We start from the raw sequence: 25,111 nt of genomic DNA on the forward strand, positions 1-25,111 counted from the left end.
TTGTTAATTACCGGGTAAGGTGGGGGTAAGTGATAATAACACAGTGTCGCCAAAGGTTGGGTAGGTATCACCAACTGTCATCAGTGTTCAAATAAACCGACAGAGCTACGACTATTCCAAAGGGCTCAACAACTAGTTTCCGCTCTCAGGTTCATAGGCTGCGCAAATTTAGGGGCTCTACAGGAACCACTCAGAGGCTCGCTTGGGAGCTAAGTAAAAATAATTGCCATTATGATTTTCCAGGTCAAAGGAATTTCTTCCAGGATCCACCAGCTAAACCTCTGCGTTGCAACCAAGAACATGTGCAAGCTGTTTGAAAAAAAACATTGGCTTTGTGCACAGGCACCCCGGGCTGGCTTCTCCGCGTGGAGGGAGGGGAAGGACAGCCAGCTGGCTAGAGCAGCAGTCAGACTGTCCAGTTCTCACGCCACCTGCACCTCCCTATCTAGAACCTACTGCTCTTGCTTCACAGAAATGATCCCTGGTGCCAGTGCCACAGGGACATTCCTTCATCCTAATCCCACCGGCTCCAGGCCACTGGGATGGGAAGGAGGCTTCCAGGAGTACGCCGACCACCTGCTCCTCGGACCTCCCTGCTCTGGGCCCGTATCAAGGAAGATAATGCACTTGCTCATCCAGCCAGGAAGGGTGTTAGTGAATTCCTGGTGCAGGCACAGTCTGGAGTTCTGAGAAGCGGCTGTGAGTTTGTGCTCCAGGTTACTGAAAAGCTGCGGACGGACCGTGCTGTATTTCAGGGCACGGTGAAGATTTTACTGAATCGCAGCAAGGATACACAAATACCCATACACATAGTAAAACTAAAACCTCTTACCCGCCTGGCCCCTGCTCCAACCACCCTGGCTCCTTTTTCTTTCTTGAAGAAGGCAGACCCTGTCATGACTCTGACCCATGATGCATGCTGTTCCTTCTGCCTGGCTTACGCTTCTTCCCACTCCCAACCTGCCTCGGCAGCATTTAGTGCTGGGGGATTGTCTTCACCTTCAAAGACTTCTTCTCCCCATCACCATCTCTGGGTAAGAGCCCTTCCTGCTGCCCTATCATTTTAAGACACAGCATCCGCTTCATGTCTCTCAAAGCACTGACCACATTCACAATCAAAAACTTATTTTTAATGGTTATTATTATTATTATTATTTTTGCTGGAGGGAAGAAGGAGGAAGAGTTATTATTTCATGGGTACAAAGTTTCAGTTGTGCAAGACAACAGTTCTGGAGATGCCTGGTGGTGATGGTTGCACAACATTGGGAATGTACTTACTTAGTGCCGCTGAAGCATATATTTAAACTTGGTTACAATGATAAATTTTGTATGCACAGTACTACAATTAAAAAAACACACACTTAACTATGTTTAATGCTCCTTTCTCCACTGGTGCACAGTGCACTGGGATAGGAATCCTATGTTTTTTCATCACTGTGTTCCCAGGGCCATGTCCAGAGCCTGGTCCATGGTGGCGCAGTGTATATTGTGCAGTGTATATTGGTTCCATGAGACATGATATACATACGTGGAGTCAGGTGGTACTTTAACCCTGGACTACTACTTAGGCAAACTTTCCGAAAGCAAAGCCCTTGAAATTTACAGAAGATGTATATGGGGACTTTGTATGTATACTTACATATGCAGATTTTACTGTATTTCCTCTTTGCCTTGAGGAAATTCTTTGTGCCTAGAATCCCAGAGGAACCAGATTCCAAGAAGACCAATAGTCCTTCTAGTATGGTGTGCTTATCTTGCTGATGTGGCTATTCAGGTCCCGTGTCATCTGGGTTTTTTGTTTTGTTTTGTTTTGTTGGCTTTTAATTAGAATCTGCCTCAAATTCTCTTTAGCATTAGACAAAGCATAAATTGAAAGCAAATACGTAACAGAAGGGAGTTTCCTGTAGGATAAGTAAGTACGTTTTATGTTCTGATGGTGAATTGTTATCAAATAAATAACAATGATGACAAAAGTAATATGAAAAACTACTCTCCTTGACTCTCCTAAAAAGGAGGAAAAATGAGAAAAATCAGAGAAGCCACTTTTGGGAGATGAGGAATAAAATGAAAGATAGTCCTCTGGCCTCATGGCTTGGCTGGTTTTCCCCGAGAATAACCAAAGAATCATCTGATCCAACACCAAACCCCAGCCTTCTTTTAGGTCGTATCTGCTTTTAGGCAAACTAAAACTTAAAAAAAAATTTTTTTAATGTTTATTTATTTTTGAGAGAGAGACAGAGGTGAGCAGAAGAGGGGGAGAGAGAGAGGGAGACATGGAATCCGAAGCAGGATCCAGGGTCTGAGCTATCAGCATAGAGCCCAATGCAGGGCTCAAACCCACAAACTGCAAGATCATGACCTGAGCCAAAGTTGGACACTTAATCAATTGAGACACCCAGACACCCCGGCAGACTACAACTTTTTTAATGATAACAATTCTCTCTGTCTCTGTCTCTTGGCCCTAATAGAAGTAAAAGCTCAAAGTACTAGATGAGAAGAAAAAAAATGAGCATTTGTTATCCGTAATAGTAAGTCACCTACCATACGTGGGGGCACTCACTGCTACATGTGCTTGGCATGCGCTGACTTAACGTCCACAACTCTGAGAGGGAGGGCCTATTTTCCCGTCCTCTGAACCATAGTCTCCAGTACAGAGAGAGTGGTTTGCCCGGAGTCACGGAGCTTCGGGAGGCAGAGGCAGAAATTCCAATTGAAGCGACAGGACTCGAGGGTCCATGCTTCTAACCAGTAAGGTACCGTGCATGTGCACATGACACAGAGTTTTCTACTGTAGTTCTCATAACCTACTTTCATAAGTCATAGAAAGGTATCAGCGATATTTCATTGATGAGGAGACTGAGGACCACAAGAGGCTGTGACTTAACAGGGAGACAGATGATGATAAACAGAAGTACTGAATGCCAGGAGCTCAGCTCTCAGACTTGCATGAGTCTCATTTCTGTGCCTTATAGTTCTGTCAGGGTCATTCAGCACCATCCCAAAGGACCAAAAGGCAATGAATTTGACTACATAAAAAAGTGGAAACTTCACTCCTGTGTTTAACCTAGCAATGAAATATTTCTTAATTATTTCTACTTTAAATGGCATAATTCATACAGATTGGTAGAGCACAGAATTCGTACCACTCCAAACACGGTGTTTAACAACAATGGCTTAAAAAAAAAATACAAACAGCCCCCCCCCTTTTTTTTTTCATAAATTCTTCTGGATTAAATATTTGTTCACTTAAAACCTGAGTGCACCTGTCTGGAAGACACCCCAGGTATTGTTGTACATGTAGATAAGAATTCAAGGTAAAGATTCCTGTCCTAAAAGATACACATCAGGAAGACAAGAATACTTTCGGCTGAGTGGACCACGGGATGGAAGGGTGTGTACGAGGCAGGAGTGCCGGAGAAGGACCTCTCAGAACAGGCAAGGGAGCCCTGGCATTTCAGGGAAGGAGGGGGTGAAGGATAGGCTTCCCGCATATTTCAACAAAAGATTATAACTTGCCATCTTTATTAGTATATAACCAAAAAATTTGAAAAAATGACCTCAGCGATATTTGGCCTTTAAGAAAGATTTTAATCAAACAAAATTAAATTTGTTTAAAACATCACAGGATGAGGTCTAGAAAGAGGCTTCTGTCGCTGTCGAAAGTTAATGCCTATGGATCGGCTATTGCTAAAGTTGCTTAAAATGGGCTAATTATTCTCCCACCCCCCCCCCCCCTTCTCTGTCCTGGCACAAGGAAATTTTAAGCCATCTACAATCCCTCCATTAAATAAAAAATAAACAAACAAACCTCCATTGTAAGAGGCGCCATTGGTGTCTGCCTCCTTGTCTTCCCATCACAAAAGCAGAGGAGTGCTAAAGAACAGACTCGCTGGTCAGTATTTCATGAATTTAAAAAAGTGTAGCATTGCTGCCTGGCCAGACACAGCGAAAAACAAAAACCTCAGTCATTTGTTTAAACAAACTCACAAAAACAAAACCACTTCCTCAACGTACTCCGTGAATTCTAAAAAGGATCGCACGTTTAATATAATTTTTTTAAACTTTAACTTTCACAAATTAAAAGCAGGATGATAAGACCAGACAAATGGACATCGCCCCTCTACCCTGCTTATCTATTTCTGGTTTCATTCAGCTGCCAAAACCACCGACAGCACTTCCTCTCATCCCAACAGGAAAATTTCATGGCTCCTGAAGGTCTGAGTCAGAGCAGAAAGCTCATGAATATTCTGATTTTCTGGAGCTGATGCAAGGAAATCACTATAATTGATGACCAGACACAGAGTTACCTACCAAATGTCTGGTCCCTAGAACTACTCCTCTGAAATAATTTATCAAGTTGGATTTCCATTTTCAAAGTTATTAACAATAACAAGAGTCTGTTTCTGATTTTTAACATGAGGTTTTATCATTCGAGCCCTTCTTCTTTTCAATAAAATCTCTCTATACACTGGGATCTCCATTAATAAACTCCTTTCGGTTTGCCGCATTTTAATGAAGGTGAACAGAAAGTAAACCGAAAAGAACCTTAACTTCCCACACGAAATGGGAAGAAATGAGTGTGCCGAAGATTTACACGAGGCTCCGTACGCAACGGGTGCCAGGAAATTAACAGGGCACGTGCGTCCGTGTGGTGGCGGCGGCGGGGGACAGTGGCACCAACACCTCCCCGCGGATCGCACGAGCTCCCCAGGCGGTTCTGCTGCGGTCCGGGATCGGACTGGAGCACGTAACTGGACGTTAGCTCGGAACAATGAGACCCTGGTTCAATTTGAGAACGCACGCCCTCCTTCCATATTAATTTTTCTCTTTTGGAAACCTACTTCCATCTTTTATTTTCCTTTTACGGTGTGCACTGCTCACAAGCACATGAGGAACGAACGTGGAGGGACCCATCCAAGTTATTTACTCCGCGAGCCTCCTCCCGCGGCAAAGCGGCAACAATGCCGCGGAAGTCGGAGGGTGAACCACCCTCTTCCCATAACTTTAGGACAGCCGGTTTTCCATCAAAATTCAATTATCGCTAAGGAGAAACCAGGGTTTGTAGTGAAACGGTTTAGAACGGTTTACTTCTTTGCCATAAAATGGATGATCGACCTTCGGGAAACCCAGACCGCCCCCGTCCCGAGGGAGGCAGCGTGGCTCTGGCACCGTGGGATCGACCCCTCGAGACGGAAACCACGTTCCCATAAAGAAACTTGAGCCACCAAAGGGATTAGATGACATGATCGGAAATACATGAGAAATACTTTCTGCATTTTCCGCTATCGGGATTAAGGAATTAGAGGGGGGGAGGGGGCGGGAAATCAGGACGCTTCTGTCTTCCCAACCCCGAATGCCACACCCGGCCGCTCCCTGTTCCATCCACTCTCGCACATGGTGTCCGGAGACCACGTGAGGCGGCGGCGGGCGTGGCCAGAGCGTGGTCACGTGGCCGGCCAGTCCTCCCGCGCGGGCACGCGCCTTCTGAGCCCCGCCTCCCGCCAGCCAGGGCAGAAGCGGGCGGCCACGAGGGGTCTGCGGCGCTGCGGTGGCGGCGGCGCTCCGGGATCCGGTCCGCCCGAGCACGTGCACTAACTTTAACGGATGCGCTGGAACTTTTTCCAGCGCTGGGCTTGCGGTCTAGAAATAACACTCAAATAAATGTTCCCTGTCCCCCTCCGCTCAGCCGCCAACTTTAGGACATTCACCAAGGCACTGCAAACACGAAAAGAACCTCAGTACTCGGTAGCATGAATTCTGTGCGGCCACACCTTTAAAAGCCGTACGTATTTTTCATCCAACCTAACTCAGAACCGTCAATTCTACCATCAAAATTCCTGCTTGGTCCGGCAAATGTGAGTCCCCTGGCCGTATCTAATGAGCAGCTACCCAAGGTCTGGGGTGTGTGAGGTTCTTTTTTCTTTTCCTAATGGAACGGTTCTATTTCAAGCTCCTAAAATTTAATCCGCAAGGAGTTACAAACATCAGTGAGGGAAAAATGAGGGCCACAGGAATTTAATGTACCGAGTGTGATCTTGCCAGAGTGTGATGATAAAATTACAAACTGGGATGGACTGCAGGATATTTAAAAATGTAGCCATTCACAGTCCTTTCAATTAGATGCGCAAGCTTTTGATAAAATATTGTAGTTGCATATACATACTGTTTCATCCTTTTAAGGTAGAAGTAAAAATATTTTTAAAAATCACATTGGAAGGATCACAATCAGAGAATAAAATAGACCAATTAAAAAAAAAAAAAACCTCTAAGAGTAAAGAGTAATTTTAATCTTTTCAGGATAAAGAATTCAAAATAATGATTTCTTCACACGCATTGGATTTTGGGCTGCTGAAATTTAATTAAATGGAGGGAGGGGCTCCTCTAAATTGTTTGCCATGTGAGTAATAGTGTATATTCTAAAAGAAGGAAACCGTATCTTGAGCACTCCTTTCAATTATAGCCTAAAATGCTCAGAGATAACATTTCATAGTATTAATTAAAGTTCTTATGGTGGCGTAAGCCTTCCTAACCCATCCAAAACATTCAGGGCTGTGCTCCAGAGACAGTCTTGCAACTGTGTCCTCTCAGTCCTCAAAAGCAAGAGACACTTGCAGCCAGGACCAAGATACTAAGAGGACTTTTTTGGAGGGCGGCTGAGATCTCCTCCCCTCTACTTCACCTCCTCTGAAGGGAAATGATGGCAACGACATCTCAAATAACATTCCTATTTGAGACTTCTCAGGCTTCTGCATATTTTTCTGCTGCATGTCATTCATAATTGTCCTCCCAGAAAAAGTGGAGCTGCCACTGCTATTTAAAAAGTTTTATGTCCCTCATTTTAAAAATACATAGAGTCCTCAGAGTAGAATTCCAATTACTAAGTGTAGAAAACAGAAATAGAAAAATCCACCATTTGGCAAACACCACAGTAATGGGTGTTAAAACTGGGAAGTGAAAGAATAATGAGGAACGGTATGAAGAGGCTAGTCTCAAGTATCTACCTCTGAAGGATGCTTCCTAATTACAAAGGTCAAGATTAACAACGGGTGCACTGGCAGAGACCATCTTAACCAAGTGATCAAAATTAACATCATCAGAAATGAAACCTATGGGCATGATGTGTCTCCAGACAGGATGCACTGGGAAGGGCACAGTGGCACTTCTGTGGTCATCTTGCTAACACTGTATGTTCTTGCTGTCACCTGACTTTCATCACAAGCAAACACCCAGAGAAGGACATTCTGCAAAATAACTGGTCTGTGCTCTTCCAAAGTGTGGAGGTGGCAAGCTACCAAGGAAGACTGAAGAAAACAACCTGGGTTTGAGGAAACAGAACAGACGCGACCACAAATGTGAGGCGGGATCCTCTACTGGATAGAAGACCAGACAGGGGAAAACTGGTGGGATCTGAATCCAGTCTGGAGCTTCGTAGTACCACGTCATGGTGATATGATGGTTTTGATAAGCCTCAATTGGTTATGTAAGGTGCTGACGTTTGGGGAAGTTGGGTGAAGGGTGTTCAGAAACTTGTACTTTCTGTAACTATTTTTTTTTTGTAAGTCTGAAATTATTTCAAATTTAAATGTTCAAAAGTAAATGTTCCTAAAAAGTTCATCAAGGAAAAGAAAACAACTACAGCATAGTCAATCAACTGAATGGACAGAGAAACTCTTGAGCTATAAGGATACATGCCAATCAACCATTGGGAACTCCAAAATCTCGCTTTGAATGAGACTTAACTTCGTGTGCTTCCCACTTGGACCAGAGTTGCTAACACCCTGCCATCCCAGACAAAGGCCCCAAAAGTGTTTTGCAAATAAGATAAACCCCTAATTTGGAGATGAGGCAAATGCCTACTTTTTATAGATGATTCCGAGAGCAGTATTGTTGCTACCAGCTAAGGAGGCCGGTAGAGAATGGGGTGTACATGTTGAGGACCGTAGCCTTTCTGACATATTGCCTAACAGTTCATTTATCTTTGGAGTATCCTCCAGTGGGGTGGGAGTAGGAAGTAAGATGGTTGAGGAATGCAAAAAGCAGCAACAAAATGGACACCAGTAAACTGCATACGACTTCTTCTAGATCCTTCTCACAACTCGGTCTTTTTGCTTTAAAGGTACTGAGAAATGTATTTTTTTCTGAACTGGACATATACTCTGTCATCTGCTATAGACGATATGGGCTTCTGCTTTCTTTGTGTTATGCAGAAAAGAGATCAGATTCCTTCAGCAGCAGAATCTTCACTCCATTGGCAGCAATTTCCCAGCCCTGCAAGCCCTACAGTTTCCTGATCCACCACTATGTGGTAGCGAAGGCAATAAAAAGAGTCTTTCGGGGCTGCACTAAAATCTCATCTGAAAAGCTTGATCTACTTTTTTTTTTTTTTTCTCTTCCAGATACTGGTCTCAAACGAAAGGATCCTCATCGGGGAATAATAGAAAATTGAGGCCAGAAATGAATGCGCGACAGCAACCATTTTTGCTCTGGTGTTCCCAGCATCACAGGGTGTGCGATAGGAGATGAGAAATTTGCTGTCAACCCTTGCGGCTACCTGTCCACTCAGAAGCAATAATCCCGAAAGGCAAGGGAGTGAAGTGCCACTGGATTAAGCCCTTGCTTTCACACCAAGAATGCGCTGACTGGATCCGTACAAACTCCTTTCTATGGACAGGAGATCTAGGCTCCAAGACCGGCCTGACTTATCCAATAGAGGGGGCCCTCGGGTGGCAGTTGGCTTCGCTCTAAGATCTCGGCTCTGTTATACCTCATTGCCTCCCAAAGGGAAATCAAGTTCGCTTACAAAGCCTTCAGCAATGAGAGGTGTCCAGTGGAATGGAGGCTGGAAAGGTGGTAGCCCCTAGAAGGAGGGCCTGCTGGAGAGACCCTTAATAGGACAACGGAAAGGTGCAGGAGCATTGGAAGTGGAACGCATAGAGGAGTCTTGCCTGGCAGGGTTGGCGTGGGCCTAGGACGAAGACCAGGAGTGGGAGACGACAGCAGGGGAGGGAGAACCCATACCAGGCGGGAGTGGAAAAGCCCCTTCAGGCATAGCTATCTGAAAGTGAAATACAAGGGGACCCTTGTAAAATACTATGTCATGAAACTAGGTGCTGAGGGCTGGTCCGGGATACAGAAGGGGGGATTGCATGCCTTTTGAAAATGTTTTTTGACCACTACAATTGCTCCCATGTGGATAAACGTGTTCCATTAATTTTAATTATTCCAGCACCTGTCATATTACTAGAGAAACAGAGACATGGATGCAGAGAGAGAAGTAAAAGAAAAAAAAAAACAAAACAAACACGATCATGTGAAGGGAAAACACTTCTCACAGATGGATACCACACCCTTCCGGAACGCAACTATCCAGCAAAAACATGTTTGTGGGGGTCCACAGCCAAGGACCAGAAAGAAGCTAGATCTTACAGCCTACTTACTGTTACACATAATTCTCTCTCTCTCTCTCTCTCTCTCTCTCTTTAGGATTTGTTTTATTTTTAGAGCGAGCAGGGGAGAGGGGCAGAGGGAGAGAGAGAGAATCTTAAGCAGGCTCCGTGCTCAGCACGGAGCCCGATGTGGGGCTCAATCCCAGGACACTGGGATCACGACCTGAGCCAAAATCAAGAATCAGGTGGTCAACCGATTGAGCCACCCAGGCGCGCCATCTTATATATAATTCTAGCAAGCTTAGAAATCTGTTTTCAGAGTACCCACAGCAAAGAGGAAGCAGCAAATAATGACCTACAGAGAGGCTGATGGAGCTTCCTTGTCGTACTGCAGTAAGTCTGTTAAACAGAAATGGGGACATAAAAATGATAAAGCCAAACCATAAGAACACAATAAACACAAGAAATCTTCAGTATACGGCAAACTGCCTCCCACTACGCCTTAAGGCTATCACCATATTATGCATAATACAACAATATATGTTCACTGATGTCCCCAAGTTGGCCAGAAATGATTAAATTATATTCACTAGAGTAAGAAGGAAAGAAGTACATAGTTTATGTTGGAAAGATTTCCCGCATGATAGCGTACGAAAGCTGGTGTGGTAGTCTCGGCTATCCCTATGGCTTTGATGGTACTTCCCTGCCTCTTCATGCTTTCATTGGACAGACTGTTGATTGAGCACATTGGAGAAATGGCTCTGAGAGGCAAGGTTCCTGCTGTCAATGGAGTTCACAGTCTCACTTGCTCAGGACCCATAGGTCTACCTGGAGAGCCTGCACCAGTGTTTGGACTTTTGTGGTCAGTGCTAGGAACTGGGTCTGAAAGAAGTTTTAACCTGGTTTTGGATCTGAGCAAATGAAATTGGCCCGAGGCTTTGATCAAACAGTTAGGAATCAGGGAGTAGTCAACACCTGAAGAATCAGTACCCATGACCAAGGCATGCGACTTTGCCTGCACAAAAATGTAACAATATGAAAGGACCGCGGAACTACACTTCCTGAATTTGCCGACTCTTTCTCCTTGTTGAGGAAATTAATTCTGACACTCATACATTCTTATATTTAGGCTATAACATCCTATAGCTGAATCACTTTATGGTTAATCAACGCATGTAAGAATGGGATGTGTATATTCATTTAAGGAAAAACCTTAGAGATCTTGATATTGTTTGAAAAATCTACCTGATTACAAAAGCCACAACTTCATCAGAAAACCCAGACACAATAAAATGACTTTTCATTTTCTTATTGTTTTAGGAACCCACAAATTTCTTTCCCCTCTTGAGGGCAAACCTTAAAAACTGGAAATCTTTGTTTTCATGAGCTCTTTCTTGGGAGAAAACATGTAACCAAAAATTTGCTCTTCTGGGTGCAAAGCCTACAGACGGAGTACAGCAAAGGAAAGCATATATTTAAACATTTTTTTAAATGTGTTTATTTATTTTTGAGACAGAGAGAGACAGAGCATGAGCAGGGGAGGGGCAGAGAGAAAGGGGGACACAGAATCCAAAGCAGGCTCCAGGCTCTGAGCTGTCAGCACAGAGCCCAACACGGGGCTCGAACCCACAGACTGTGAGATCATGACCTGAGCCGAAGTCGGACGCTCAACCGACTGAGCCACCCAGGCGCCCCAGGAAAGCATACATTTTAAAATTGGGCATGTCTTGGTTCAAATCCAGTCTCTTCTACCTACCAGGTGTGTGTGACAATGGACAACTGATTTTTTCCAGGCCTCTACTTGCTTAACAGTAAAACAATGTCAGGAGAATCCACCCCACTGGCTATTGTAAAAACTAAATGAAATGTGCCTGAGCAGTTGTAGAGTAAGCTCTCAGTACATCGCTCGTTACAATGCAGGTGAATGCACTAAATTTTCACACAGCCTCCATATCCCTGCACTTTGCAGACTGGAATGATAGCACAGGGTAGCTCACACTGGAGGTGCTTCTAGGTTGGACATGAGCGGCTGCTTTTTCCTTGGAAGAGAGGCTCACCTTCCCCTAAGGCTGGGCTTCCTAGTAAGCTTGAGGTTACCAAGGAACAACAACAAAATAAAAGGGCAGAAGGAAGGCAGGAGTCTGCCCTTGAGAGGGGCTTGCTTGCCATTTTTTCCTTAAGAAACGGGTGAGCCACTCCATGGCGTGTTCAAACACCTTCTAGCATAGCTGGTCCCAGATGTCAGATGGGGTTTGGAAAGAGGAAGTTTCAACATCGAGTGCTTTGGCAGACACTCACGAGTTATTCAAAATAAGCTCTACGATGCTGATGGGTTAAGATGGAGTGAGAGATTTCTCCATGGCAGGCCCAGACCTAAGTGCTGTACTGGTTTGCTGCGCTGGTGTGTGGGGAACCGAGGGCCCTCTGAGGGCCTCGCCCATGTTTATCAGCATCCTGAAAGGCAGTCTCTGCCTCTGAACCCCACCATGCTCTGAGCCTTTATATCTCCATTCAATGGCTGAGATCGTCCTTGCGTACTTGGGTGGATTGATGTTATTTCTAAAGCATGCAATTCATTTCAAGAGGGGAGAGGAAGGATTAAGTTGGAAATATTTTTGTATTGAGAAGAAAAATTAAATGTAAGTGGAAATGTTTTCATGAAAATGTTTTTATATTTCAACATTTCCCCGAAGCACTCTGATCTCAATATAACACAGGACTGTGCTAGATTAGAAGGAATGAAGACAAAATGAATTTAAATAAAATTGAAACTGACCAGCCAGGCTTTATTCTCCCAACCTGATGAAAACAACAAAGCAGGGGGAACAAAAACCCCACAGATGAACCAAAAGAAGAAATGAAAATAAACTCCAATAAAATTTTAAACCTGAATGAGAGTTTCAATTTGGTTTCAAAATTTCTAAAATCTACCTTATTTTCACAAAAGCTTTTGAATGTCCATGCATCAACAGCCACTTGATAGAACCCCAAAGACCTTGACTGCTTTCTCTCAGCCAAGAAACCCACTGGTATTCAGTTATAGAATATGACTTGCTTGTTTTATAGTTCCTAGGTTATTAGGAGTATTTAGGTCATTAAGGCTCACAGCCCAGAAAATGTGTGCAATTAGGCAGCTGGTCTAACTGATTGTGTCGCATTTTTAAAAATGTGCATGCCCCCTTTATTTGCCGTAAATATGACGGGAAAAATGAAATGTACAGGTCTTAGTTACCCTTAATCAAAATAAATACATACTTCAGGAGGAAAGAGTTTCGTCAGTTAATCTTCTGTCTGGATCTGTAGCGTCTAGTGGCCACAAGCCACAAGCGGCTATTCAAATATTTAAACTAATTAAAAATTAAATAAAATCTGAAATTCATCTCTCGGTCCCACTAGCCACATTTGGGGTGCTCTATTGCCACACGTGGCTAAGCAGCGACCTTACCGGACAGGTAAGATCTAAAACATCTGAATCATCACATAAAATTCTACAGGACAGCTCTGGTCTAGATGAAGAACAGAGGTGTGAGCTTTGGGTATTTACATTTATTTTCAACGACATACACAACATGGTTTACCTGAATTTGGGGTGGCTTCTTTAAACCCTTGTCCACTGGCACATAACCACTTTCCCTAAGCCACTTCAACACACAAGCCAAGGAAAACCCAACATATAGTCTCTCCTCTGAATCATCTCCAGCTTAGTTTCAATTATAAAACTGCTCTCTTCCCAAATAACAGAACCTCTCACTCAAAAAATGAACAGCCTACTGCCTATAGAGAAAGGAGGTATTTGCAGGCAAATGGACAAATCATTATTTTTAGTTGGAAAGACCTTCCCAAGATACATTTAAATATTAACGCACATAGCAGGTGTTAAATATTAAAACACACAGCAGGCTTCCCCCTATATGGCCATCATCATACTTCTATTTATTTAACGTCTACATTCCCTGTCCAAGTGTCAGCCCGAGCTGAGCAGAAAGCAAGTGTTCTGTTTGCTGTTGTACACCCATTACAAGCACAGTGCCTGGGACAAAACAGATGCTCAGATTTTTGTGGAATGATTGAATGAAACTTAAGAAGAATGGTATTTTGCTAAAGAACAGCAAACATCCTTTTAGAGCCTGGATCCAATTCTTTTATATTTGGACAGCAATCCACCCTTTATTTTCAGATGCAAACTTAAAATAACTCAGCAGACTGATTCATGCAAGCATGCGTGCTACGGTTCAATATTTTCCATACTCAGCAATGGCTCCTTCTAAAAGGCACAGCAAAAGGCATAGCACGAAGCAGTTCACATATGCGTTCTCATCTGCCCCTCACTCTGATACCTTCTATGCTGCGAGGAGGAGGGAATCAAGGCTGAGGGAAATTAAGGGACCTGTCCAAGGTCACAAAGGTATAGACATCTAGTTGGAAAGCCTCCCCAGGTGACGAAAATGGATCATGCCCGTCATAATGCCTGCTTGTACAATTCCTGCTTGGGTCGGGAAATCTACAGTGGTCCCGGGGCACTCTTTCAAGGAAGGGAATGGCTCTGTATCTTTGCACCCCCAGAGTTTAGCAGAGCATCTGCCCTGTAGGCATCCGCAAATGTTTGCTGAAAAAAAGCTTAACAGTCCTAATGGTTCAAGGGTACCCACGCCTGGGGTCACAGGAAGGGGGGCAGAGCTGGGCACACCCCATCTCTCACCCATGGTGACAGTGGGGTATCACAGTGACCCTGCCCCCTATACGGCAGCTTCATGCTTTGGCCTCTGTGGCCATCCTGCATCAGGGGCCAGCTTGCTTCTGCAGGCCGACCAGCTGCACGGCATTGGAAGGAGCTGGCCGTACGTCAAATGTTATCATTTTTCTCACTGCTCTGAACTCCTACCCAATAACCCTGTTATTTTAAAAACACACTTGATTATGAATCAGTCGGGATCCATCAGGCCCCAGGTGTTGGTCACACAACTCAGGGGCTCAGATTTTCTTGTTTGGCCCCAATTCCCTCAAGGCGGAAGTTCTAGAAGTCTGACCTAGAAGGATTCATTTTCATAAAAAATCACTATTGATAAAGGAGCAAGTTCTGAAATTTACACACACAAAGAGCAATTTTTTAAAAGTGGTATTTACTGAGGGTTTGCCGGATGGGACACAAAAGAGCGGAAGTATAACAAAAGGTGCCTGTCCTGACAGAAGTAAGATAAATGAACATTAATGGGATTCGCTAATAAGTGATTGTGCATAATTCTCAGTTAATCTCTCACTGGTCCTGTAAAGTTGGTGAAATGTCTATCTATGGCTGATAAAAACAAAGAACAACAACGCTTATGAGAACTCACACTTACTAAGTGCCTACTAGGCGCGAACTCAGTGCCAAGCACAGTTAATCCTCATGGCTCCCCCACGGGAAAGGCATTATCACCCCCTTCTACAGATGAGGAAAGACAGGCTCAGAGGGTCAGTCATGTGTTGGAGGTGCCAGTGTGTCTGGCTCAACAGCCCAGAGCACCATTATATAATAGTGCCTCTCCCCGGGACTGGGAGACACCTGGAAAGTAAAAGGTGAACATGAGATCGAGGAGGACACCACAAGAATGCATCCATGTCCCATTAAGTGGGGGAGAACATGACTCACAAGAAAAGAAGGTGAGGAACAAGTGCAGTGGGGGTAGCTTCATGAGGGACAGTGTGAAGTTGGTTCTAGAAGATGGAGCCATTTGGAACTGGGGAGGCCAGGGAAGTAAGTCCACGGGTGCTGTGGTCACAGGAGAACTGAGCACTCTGGCGGGTGGCAGACAGGCACTTGTCGGGGTTGGGGGCCTGGAGGCAAAGCCAGGCTAAAGGACAGAGGGCTCAAAGCCCAGTCATGTGGGAAAGAAAGGGGGAACCTGACACTGGGGTGGGGATTAAAGCAGGATTTCAGGAGATTCCCCAGGTGATTCAAAACGAGTCTCAAGTCACTGAGGAGCTGAACGACCAGGGCCCTTCTGCTTCCCCTGCTTATTTGAACGCGAGAAAGCCACTTGGCTCCCAGACCGGCCTGCCCTGGCATTCTCCAGCAGGGAAACATGCTTTGGTTATTCAGACGTGACTTACTGGCACGTAGAGGCTTGTTGGCATGGAAAAATGAACAGGCTGACCTGGCCAGAAAAGAGCAGGTGACGCAAAAACCCAGCAAAAGATGAGCTTGCTGGGCCACGCTGAAAAGCAGGAGGCTCACGTGAGGGGCCACAGAGGAAAGAACCAGGAGATGATTTACCGGAGGGGGTGGGGGAGCCAGGACCTTGGGGACCTCCGGGGCCAAGCAGAGAGGCAGGCGTACTTCTTAAGGTATTTCCTTTGGTCCTTACAGGATGGCACAGACACGCTATTCCCAGCTCGTGCAGGGGGATACTGAGGCTCACAGATGTGAAATTGCCCAGCTGAGCTAATGGGGGCTCGGAGCCAGAGCAGACATCCCCACGGCACCCGTGGCGGCTTTCTGCCTTCAATCAGTTGCTAAGTTGGTAGCTCACAAGGTGCTGTGATGATGCTGCCAGGAACGTCATGGCCCTGAGGCCGAACGCTGCCCAGCTCTGGCCCTCTCCCTCACCTGCCCTCACCCCTTGACTCACAGAAGCTCTTTCTGTCAAATCGTGAAGTGACAGTTGAACCCATTCTAACAAAAACACAAGGATATACATAAACTTGATCATCTTGGAAAAATACTCCTAGCAGGGCAAAGAGTACAAATGGATGACTGGAGGAGGAAAAGGAGAGAGGAGAGGGGGAGAGAGAGGGGAAGGGGGGGAGAGAGAGGGGGAGGGGGGAGAGAGAGGGGGAGGGGGGAGAGAGAGGGGGAGGGGGGAGAGAGAGGGGGAGAGAGAGCGAGAGAGAGAAATCCAAATCAGATGTGGTGGCTAATTTGAAATAGGACATGTTTCCTGGGGCTTAAGTAGGTCTGGAAGGTGCTCTTGCAAATCCTGGCCACCACGTGCCATTCCTTACATTTATACTTGCAATGTATCTTTTCAACCCTTTTCCTTCCCTGGAAGCACCTCTAATGCCCAAGACTGAAAAAGTACACAGGCTGCAAGGCTGAGATGGGCCCCAGACTCCATTCTTCCCCCATGGCTGCAGCTCGAGAGTATGTTGCTACAATTCCTATAATCCAAAACCCAATGCTTTCTCTCTCTGTGGCTGTGATTCAGAACACGAAGGAGGCCTAACCTCCACTCAGCAAACCAGAACCTCAAAATCGTTTTTTTGTTGAACAAGGCTTATCAGAGAATATCCCAAACCAGCCACCTTCATAGATAACTTTTCCTTTCCTTTAAAAAGAAAAGCTAAATCAGACTGGATGTTATATGGAATAGCAGCTCCTAGAATGGGCATTTTTGAACCGAATGCCACATGCTGTATTTTGCCATTTTGACTGCGCTTCCTGCCTGGAGCCTGTGTAACAGAACAGAGGAGCCTCAGACACTGGAGCTGCTCCAGGCCACGCAAACTCCGCTCCGCATCTTCCAGGCAGCCCTGTCGCAAATAATTCATGTCCACTACGCCCCTATCACACTGAATACAACCACATTGTGCAGCTGGAAATGGGAAACCTGATTCAGATCACAGAAGAAGGTACAAAAACAGTTCAACACAATGCTGTCCCTTTTTTGAGGGGTGGGGTGTACCTATCTCAAATCTACCCGTCAGTAAAGGATTCAAGACCCATCTTGGAAGAAAACGCAGAATTAAAAGAGCATTCCATGTGTCCAAAAGCAGCAGCAACAACAAAAAAACCCACCCAGTCCTTCCAGAGCAGCGCCTGCCTGGGCTGCAGCGTTCCTAACCAAAATCCATCTAGCCCTTGCATGCAATTTAAAAAGGAAGCAGGATCTCCGCAGAAAATGGTGCATGTTGACAAAGCATGACTTGTCCCACATGGGCAAGAATAAAAGGAAAACAAGACTGATCACAACCCAGCTTCCTTTACTCTCCGGACCAGAGGGTGGAAAAGAAAAAGGCCAGAATAAGGGCAGGGAGGCGATGGCAATGGAGCACGGGGGCCGGGAAGATGCTTCTGCCCTACGGGATTTTGGTAAACAGCAGCCTGTAATGGCCACTGTTAGAGAGAAGGGAAAACAGACATGGAGGGAAACGTGTTTACAACTGCAGCGGCGGCGGGCGGGAGGCAGGGGGGGGGGGGGAGGGATTCCCCGACTCTGCGCTCAGCCCGCTCCGCTCCAGCGGGGCCCCAGGGCTGGGTAGTGCTTCGAAGCCCCCACCCCCCGCTTTATTGGGGGGGCCCCACAGCTTGTTTATGGGGAAGGTTACTCCTCCTCCGCTCTGGTGATCGCGTCCCTAATACTCCTGCTGCATCCTTGCGGGATGCCCGCTTGACTGACAGCTGCTCCAGCCAGTCGCTGCCTGGGCCCCGCAGAAAGGTGGACTTTCCCAACGAGCTGATTGGGCGGCGGGGAGGGCGGGCCCTCGTGATTGGCGTGCTACTCGGAGTAGAAAGTAGTAAACAACCTTGGTCCACCGCGACGGGGAGGGCGCAGGATGCCAGCTCGCTGGCCCTCGCCCCGGAGCTGGGGGGCAGCACCCGAGACAAAAGGAACCCGCAGCGGGGAGGCGATGAGGAGCTGCCCAGTAAAGCAAACGCGAGTGGGCGTCCTTTAGAGCCCCTGGGCGAGATCTGCTGACTTGCAGCTTCACATCATTTTTGTTCTGTGCAAAACCGTAAAGGTTTTGTTGCCACGATTCTTACTCCTCTTCTTCTTTGGGTTTAAAAACTCTCCAAAGGGAGTGAGAGCCAATGCAGTGGACCCTCCTTCCTGCCAGCTGCACCCCTCCTCCACCTTCAGTTTCTAGTTCTGGCTTTTCTGAAGTTGATTTCAATACCTGAACTAAAAACTGTTTCCTTACACGATACGCTGTTAATGGCACAGAGGTGAATCAGATGCCCTGTTAGACCGATTCATCCCAAGTTTCTCAAGCTGTGATCTCATTCGGAGGTGCCTGTGTTCCGCAGCATATATAAAAAGAAAACTTGAGACGATGGCATTAAGCTCACTTGCCAAGAAATAAACGGTTAACTCGCATTTTCCATAGAGGGTGTAGTTCACCCAGGATACTGCAGTCGAAGGTAATTCCGCCTCTGGTTTGACTTGAATCACAATCCATTCCTCATTCTGGCCTCCCGGTTTTCAGGACCCTAGCGAGAAAATGCGGAGCTTCCAGCATGGAGGCTCTGCTCTCGAGTGAGGCGGCTCCTGGGGCTGCCCCGGGAGGTGCATAATCACCTCAGAGGTCTATAGAACCTCCAAAGGAGGGATTCCAGAGAGGCCCCTCCCTGTGCTGATGGAGGGCAGGGGAGGCCAGAGAAGGGGACCAGGAAGCTGGACCCAGGAGGGATCTCCACTTCACTTGTTTCCCCACTGAATCTACACTGATGATAAGCTAGGCTCTCACTGGTGGCCAGATGGTCCAAGTTTAAAACAAAAAAAAAGGTACAAAAGACTCCCTGCAGGACAGAGCTTAGGGTAAACTGGCCACCTTGGCGGGGGGGGGTCCTCTTCATCACCCCCAAAGCGCACACTCTCCACCAGGCTGTGGTGTCTGCCTGCTCCAACCAAGCCTCACTCCAAGCTCTCCTAAGGAAACCTCTCAGCCCCTCCAGTCACCCGTAAAAAGCCTGCAGAATGGAGTTAGCCCCCTTTGGCCCTTCCAGCCTGGCCCCAGCGCCTAGGCATGCAGCCGCCTTCCTTTCAAGCACCCCTCCCTCCAGCCACTCTGTTCCTGTCACAGATCCCTGAGCCAGCCACACACACCCTTCCCTCAGACTGTGCCTTCTGCTTTCTAGGCCTTACCCCTGCCTGCCCGGGAGAGGCCACTGTTCTCCATCGCTTTCCCTGGCCCTGCGGAACTGCTTGGAAATCGGTCGCCTTTCTGTCAGTGCCACTGTCAGAGCTTCCAGTCCACCTTGGCAGACCCCGCGCGTCCTGAAGGCAAGGGCAATCTGGGTCATATTTTGATCTGTGCACCTCCTGGAGATACACGCCCACCATAAGCACACTCCAGTCTTGCCCAACATTTGCAAGCCGTCCTCATTCTCCCCTTGTCCCCAGTCAGTTCCTCATGCTCTCCCACCACTGGCTCCTTGCTAATGTGTTCCCCCCCCCGAAGCCCGGAGATCAGGAGTCCCTGCAGCTCTGCCCCTACACATCTCTCAGAGGTCCTTTCCTCAGACACAGCTGCTCTCAGCTCATGCTGTTTCCTTGGCCAGTTTGATCCTTTTCTGCCTTTTCGACTCTGCAAATTCCTATTCTGCCTAAACATCACTTCCTACCTTGGGCAGGCCTTCCACAAGCACCCCACTCCCTGTAGAGCATTCCACAGACCCTCCGGTGCACCCTCTCCTCTCTCTAGTGCCTCTCTCTGGCAAGATTTGCTGGAAGAACCAGGGGCAGAAAGGCAGATTCACAAAGTGGTGCTCCCAGGTATCTACCAAACCAATACATTCTGATCTCCAGACGGCCATGGGCAGTGTTTCTGGCAGGGTCCCTCTCCCTGCTCTTTCTTCCAGAAGGCTCCTTTATGTCTGCGAGTGGCTGGCTGCTTCTCAACATTTAGGTCACAGCTCAGATGTCGCCCCACCGTGCCCACCTGCTGACCACTATCACACAGATCTGTTTAATTTTCTTCATGAGATTTAACTATCATCCTTCTTATCTGATTATCCAATTGTTGGCTTTGTAGCCTGTCTTCTCCCGTCCCTGGCATGCAAGCTCCAATAAGGACAGGAACTTTTCATCTGCTGTACTCACTGTATCTTCAGCACACCTAGAGGAATGCCTGGCCCATACCGGAAGTTCCAAACTAACTTTGGGCACGATAAGGGACAACAGAGAACACATCACCCAGCAAGGTATCCTGGCAGACAGAAGCGAAGCTTTTTGGGAGGGCATGTTTCAGTAAATACCCTAAGTCTGACACTTGGGTAAACCAAAAAGAGATGGACAGGACTAAGCTCTGTGGCCTCACTCGGCCCAAAGAGTTTCGGGTGCTCTGAGAATCCCAGGGTTCCACAGCTGAAACTCACGGTCCCTGTTTGTACCCAGTAGAACATGTTATGTGCATCATCCTGTATATACTCCCAAATGGATGAAGATTAATGGTGGGAAAGGGTACATCATTACTGACAAACTTAGTACTTTCGATAGTAAAAACCAGCCCTGCTTTGAGCCTCTTATCATAGGTACTTACTTCTCAATTCCAATTTTTTGGTACAGGTAATAACTACATGGCTCAGAAATGAAAACAAAAATGTATCTATGAGACCCAACACAGAATCATCCTTCTCAGGGGTCTTTGCTTTCAGCATTTGCCCAATGCCAGTATTATTATTTCTCTCTTTTTACACAGATAATGACCTTCATACACACTGTTCTGCGTGTTATTTTATTCATTTACTATACCATGGAGATCTCTATTTTTAGCACCTAAATAATATTCCACTGGATGGATAAACCTTAATTTAGTGGTTCCCAAACTTATCTGTACATTGGAATTACTTGGGGAATTTTAAAAAGACAAAGAAAGGGGCACCTGGGTGGCTCAGTTGGTTAAGCATGTGACTTCGGCTCAGGTCATGATCTCGCGGTTTGTGGGTTCGAGCCCCGCATCAGGCTCTGTGCTGACAGCTTGCTCAGAGCCTAGAGCCTACTCTGGATTCTGTCTCCCTTTATCTCTGCCCCTGCCTCACTCACACTCTGTCTCTGTCTCTCTCAAAAATAAATAAACATTAAAAAAAGAAAGAAAGAAAGAAAAAGAGAAAGAAATCTGTATCCCACCTTCCAGAGCCTGATTTCACTGGTCTGAGGTGTGACCTGAACTTTGAGATTTAAATAAATAAATAAACAAACAGACAAATAAATAAATCCTCAAGTGATTCTAGTGAGCACATAAGTTTGGGAGCCATTGTCCTAACTCAGGTATCTATTTCCTTATTGATGAATATTTGGGTTATTTCTCATCTTTTGCCATATCAAACAGTGCTATAATGAATAATTTTGCATAATTGTCCGTTTGCATGTGTGCAAGTATATCTGTTAGGTAAATGTCTTCTCCAAAGTTGCTGAGTCAAAGGGTGTGTGTGTGTGTGTGTGTGTTTTAAGTATGAAGATTAGTTTTTTGTCAGTGATAGAAGCTGCATGTATCTTTCCCAGCTTGGCATTTGTCTTTGCTTATGGTTTCTGGCTATGCAGATTTTTTTTGTTTTTGCTTTTTTAAAAAAAGTCATGCTTATGGATATTCTCTTTTCTGGCTTCTGGATTATGTATTGCAACTAAAAAGGCCATCCCCACCCCAGGGTTATAAAGAATTCCCCCATGTTCTTTTAGGACTTTTATCGTTTTGTTGTTTATATTTTTACCTTGGATCTATTTGGAATGATGGCGTATGGTATGATGGATGGACCCAAACTTGATTTCTTTCCCAAATGGTCACCCAAGCCCCAGTGCCAGTAAGTGAAGCATTCATCTTTATCCAAATGATTTCAGAGGCTACCTTTATCAAACACTAAATTTCCATATGCACTTCTGTCTATATTTGGACTGTCGATTCTGTTCCACTGGCCTGTCTCTTCATGCACCAGTACCTCCATGTTTTAATTAAGACTCTACGGACTATTTTAATATCTGATAAGGCTAGGGCTCCCCACTGTTCTTCTACAGTTTTCTTAGCTATCTTGTTTTTTTCATGACAGCTTTAGAATTAGTCTAATTAGAAAAAAAGAAAACCCTGTTGGTATTTGGATCACAGTAAATTTATAAATTAACTCATGAAGAACTGACATCTTGATAATGTTGATTATTCCCATCTAATAATATGGTATGTCTTTCCATTTACTCAAGTTGTCTTTTGTATTGTTTAATAGCATTAAGTTTTCTGTTGTTTTTTTTTTTAAGTGTTTATTTATTTTTGAGAGAGAGAGAGAGGAGAGACAGAGAGTGAGTGGGGGAGGGGCGGAGAGAGAGGGAGACACAGAATCTGAAGTAGGCCAGGCGCCTGGGTGGCTCACTCCATTGAGCCTCTGACTACGGCTCAGGTCATGATCTTGCTGTTTGTGAGTTCGGGGCCCACGTCCAGCTCTGTGCTAACAGCTCAGAGTCTGGAGCCTGCTTCGGATTCTGTGTCTCCCCCTCTCTGCCCCTCCCATGCTCATGTTCTGTCTGTCTCTCAATAACAAATAAACATTTAAAAAAAAAAAAAAAAAAAGAATGTGAAGCAGGCTCCAGGCTCTGAGCTGTTAGCACAGAGCCCGACACGGGGCTTGAACTCATGAACTGTGAGATCATGACCTGAGCTGACGCTTAACCAACTGAGCCACCCAGGCACCCCAGTAAAGTTTTCTTGTTAATCCTTAGGTATTTTCTCTTTTTGTTTTCATTGGAAATAGAGTCTTTTCTTCTATAGTATCTTCTAACAAGTTACTTGCATATTGTAGGATTGTGTTATGGCTAAACTGTTTACCTTGTTTCTAGCAGAGGAAATTCTATTCTGTGCCTTTAGAAAAATACAATGGGATGGAAAAAGAAATCAAAGGTTGAATATTCTCAACAATAAATAGAGGAGAGGTTCCTAATCAACCATCTAAATGACCCATTTTGAGTTGGCATTCACAAAATAAGCAAATCAAACGGTGTGGGGCATACTGTTGGAGTGGCTAAGGCAGGACTCTGGCAAAGAGAAGATGGTATTCCTTAAGCTTTAGACCCAATAGATTTAGAGGGGCTAGGGAAAATAAACAGAAAAAAAATTAACGACTGATCTAACAATCATGAATAGCTGATTTCATGCCTTCCTAAAGGCCTACAGAGGATGGTAATATCTTAGCTATATTGTCATATATTAGCAGTGCATATATGGAAACCAGGTAAACTCCAAGGAGATTGGCACTTGAGTAAGAACAGGTAAACTGTGGGTAATGGACTCAACCTCTCATGAGGTGATTACTCAAGGTGGTATTTACAAGTCAAGAAATTGCTTCCTTTCCCATCACCATATGTTTTAAAGAGGCATCCCTCTAAGAATAACCAAACTCTCAGGGCGCCTGGGTGGCTCAGTCGGTTAAGTGTCAGACTTTGGCTCAGGTCATGATCTCATGGTTCGTGAGTTGGAGCCCTGCTTCCAGCTCTGTGCTGACAGCTCACAGCCTGGAGCCTGCTTGTGATTCTGTGTCTCCTTCTATCTCTGCCTCTCCCCGGCTCACGCTCTGTCTCACTATTCCTCAAAAATAAATAAATGTAATAAAAAAAATTAAAAAAAGAATAACCAAACTCTCACTCAAAACACACAGTTTTCTAATCTAGAGATCCCAACTTTAAACATCAGAGCCGTATGGGCACAGAGACAGATGCATGGCTTGGCTCCCCTCTCAGACAGGACTCACCGTCCAGCTGCACAGTGTCACTAGCTGACAGCCTCCAGCTGCTGGCTCTCCTAGGGTCCACTTCAGCTTTTGGCCAAGGTCACACTCTTCTTAGGGCAGCCCCTGAGCATGGCAATGGTCCTAGGGACCTAGTTATATCCATCCAACAAGGGACTCCTCAAATGGACCCCCTTTGCTCGGAGCTCCTTAAGGGCTGGTAAAACTTTTGTCAGATCAGAATCCTGGTCAGGTGCCCCCTCACTTCCAGCCCACATCCATCGTCTCCTCCTCCCCTGTCCCTTGTGCAAATGTTGCTCTTTAGGTAAATCTTATACATTCGTAACTTCACCTTCAAGTCTGCAGGAAAACCCAACCTGCAATGACAGTGCTTAGGAAATGTGAGAGGGGCGTTAGGGTGGCTCACTGGGCTAAGTGTCTGCCCTTTGATCTCAGCTCAGGTCTTGATCTCAGGGTTGTGAATTCAAGTCCTGTATTGGGTTCTGTGCTAGACATGGAGCCTACTTAAAAGAAAAAGAAAAAAAAAAAAAAAAAAAAAAGGAAATGTTGGGAGAAAAGGAGGAAATAAAAATCCCCCCATAATGCAGGACCAGACAATTCTGGAACCGGAAGTAGAAAGGCCTCAAATCACAAATCTATGGCTGTATGTAAGCATTTACTGAAGGCTGGGCAGTTACATTAGTTTGTCTGGCTTAATTTGTCCTCCCGTCCACCTGAGGCAGCAGGTATGATCATTTCCATTTTATAGACAAGGAGTGCCTGATGCAAATACGTGGGAGAACTCAGATTCAAATGCAGGCAGGTCTTTTGGGTTCCAGAGCCTTTCTTTTCCTGCTGGTGCACCGTCCAACACTCTTAGTTCATCAGCAGAGTCATGGTGCTGATGCAGTTTGGAGCTGGCATGGCACCCCGGGTGCTTCTGTACCTACACTTAGATACCTCCCTGTAAACAACGGCCTGTTGTGTCTTTGTCTTTGGAGCAGATATAATAATTGGGAGCCTAGTACCATGTCCCTGGGTCAAGGCTGTTCTTTGTTTATGCCAAGCCAATAACAGAGCATTCACAAATTTGTTTAAACATCTCCTGAGAAAATGTTTGTGCCATTTCCCCTGGTCGCACTGACTGATTAAACCGGTAAAATTAATCTTGGGTGGGGGGCACAAGGGAGGGTTCTCCGGTGGCTTTCCAGCATTGTGTTGAGGCCGCGTAAGAGAAGCAGGGCGACCCTGGCTGGAGTGCGTCCCTGAGTCCAGCAGTCACCTTCTTCTCCACGCGGGGAGAAGAGAAACCTGGGCTGTGTGA

The 25,111-nt window shown here is 45.8% G+C and overlaps 1 protein-coding gene and 1 long non-coding RNA gene across 3 annotated transcripts in view; one reads left to right on the forward strand and one right to left on the reverse strand.

Moving 5' to 3' along the window:
• IGF1R (insulin like growth factor 1 receptor) overlaps positions 1-25,111 on the reverse strand; it is a 300,773-nt gene that overhangs the window by 85,777 nt on the left and 189,885 nt on the right. The gene's annotated exons all lie outside the window — the stretch shown is intronic.
• On the forward strand, positions 5,197-9,217 carry LOC122221673. The gene is made up of 2 exons (XR_006203391.1): positions 5,197-5,855; positions 8,397-9,217. It is a non-coding gene; the product is annotated as an uncharacterized LOC122221673 (long non-coding RNA).

Source organism: Panthera leo, chromosome B3 (assembly GCF_018350215.1).
Source record: "Panthera leo isolate Ple1 chromosome B3, P.leo_Ple1_pat1.1, whole genome shotgun sequence".
Taxonomy (NCBI): Eukaryota; Metazoa; Chordata; class Mammalia; order Carnivora; family Felidae; genus Panthera; species Panthera leo.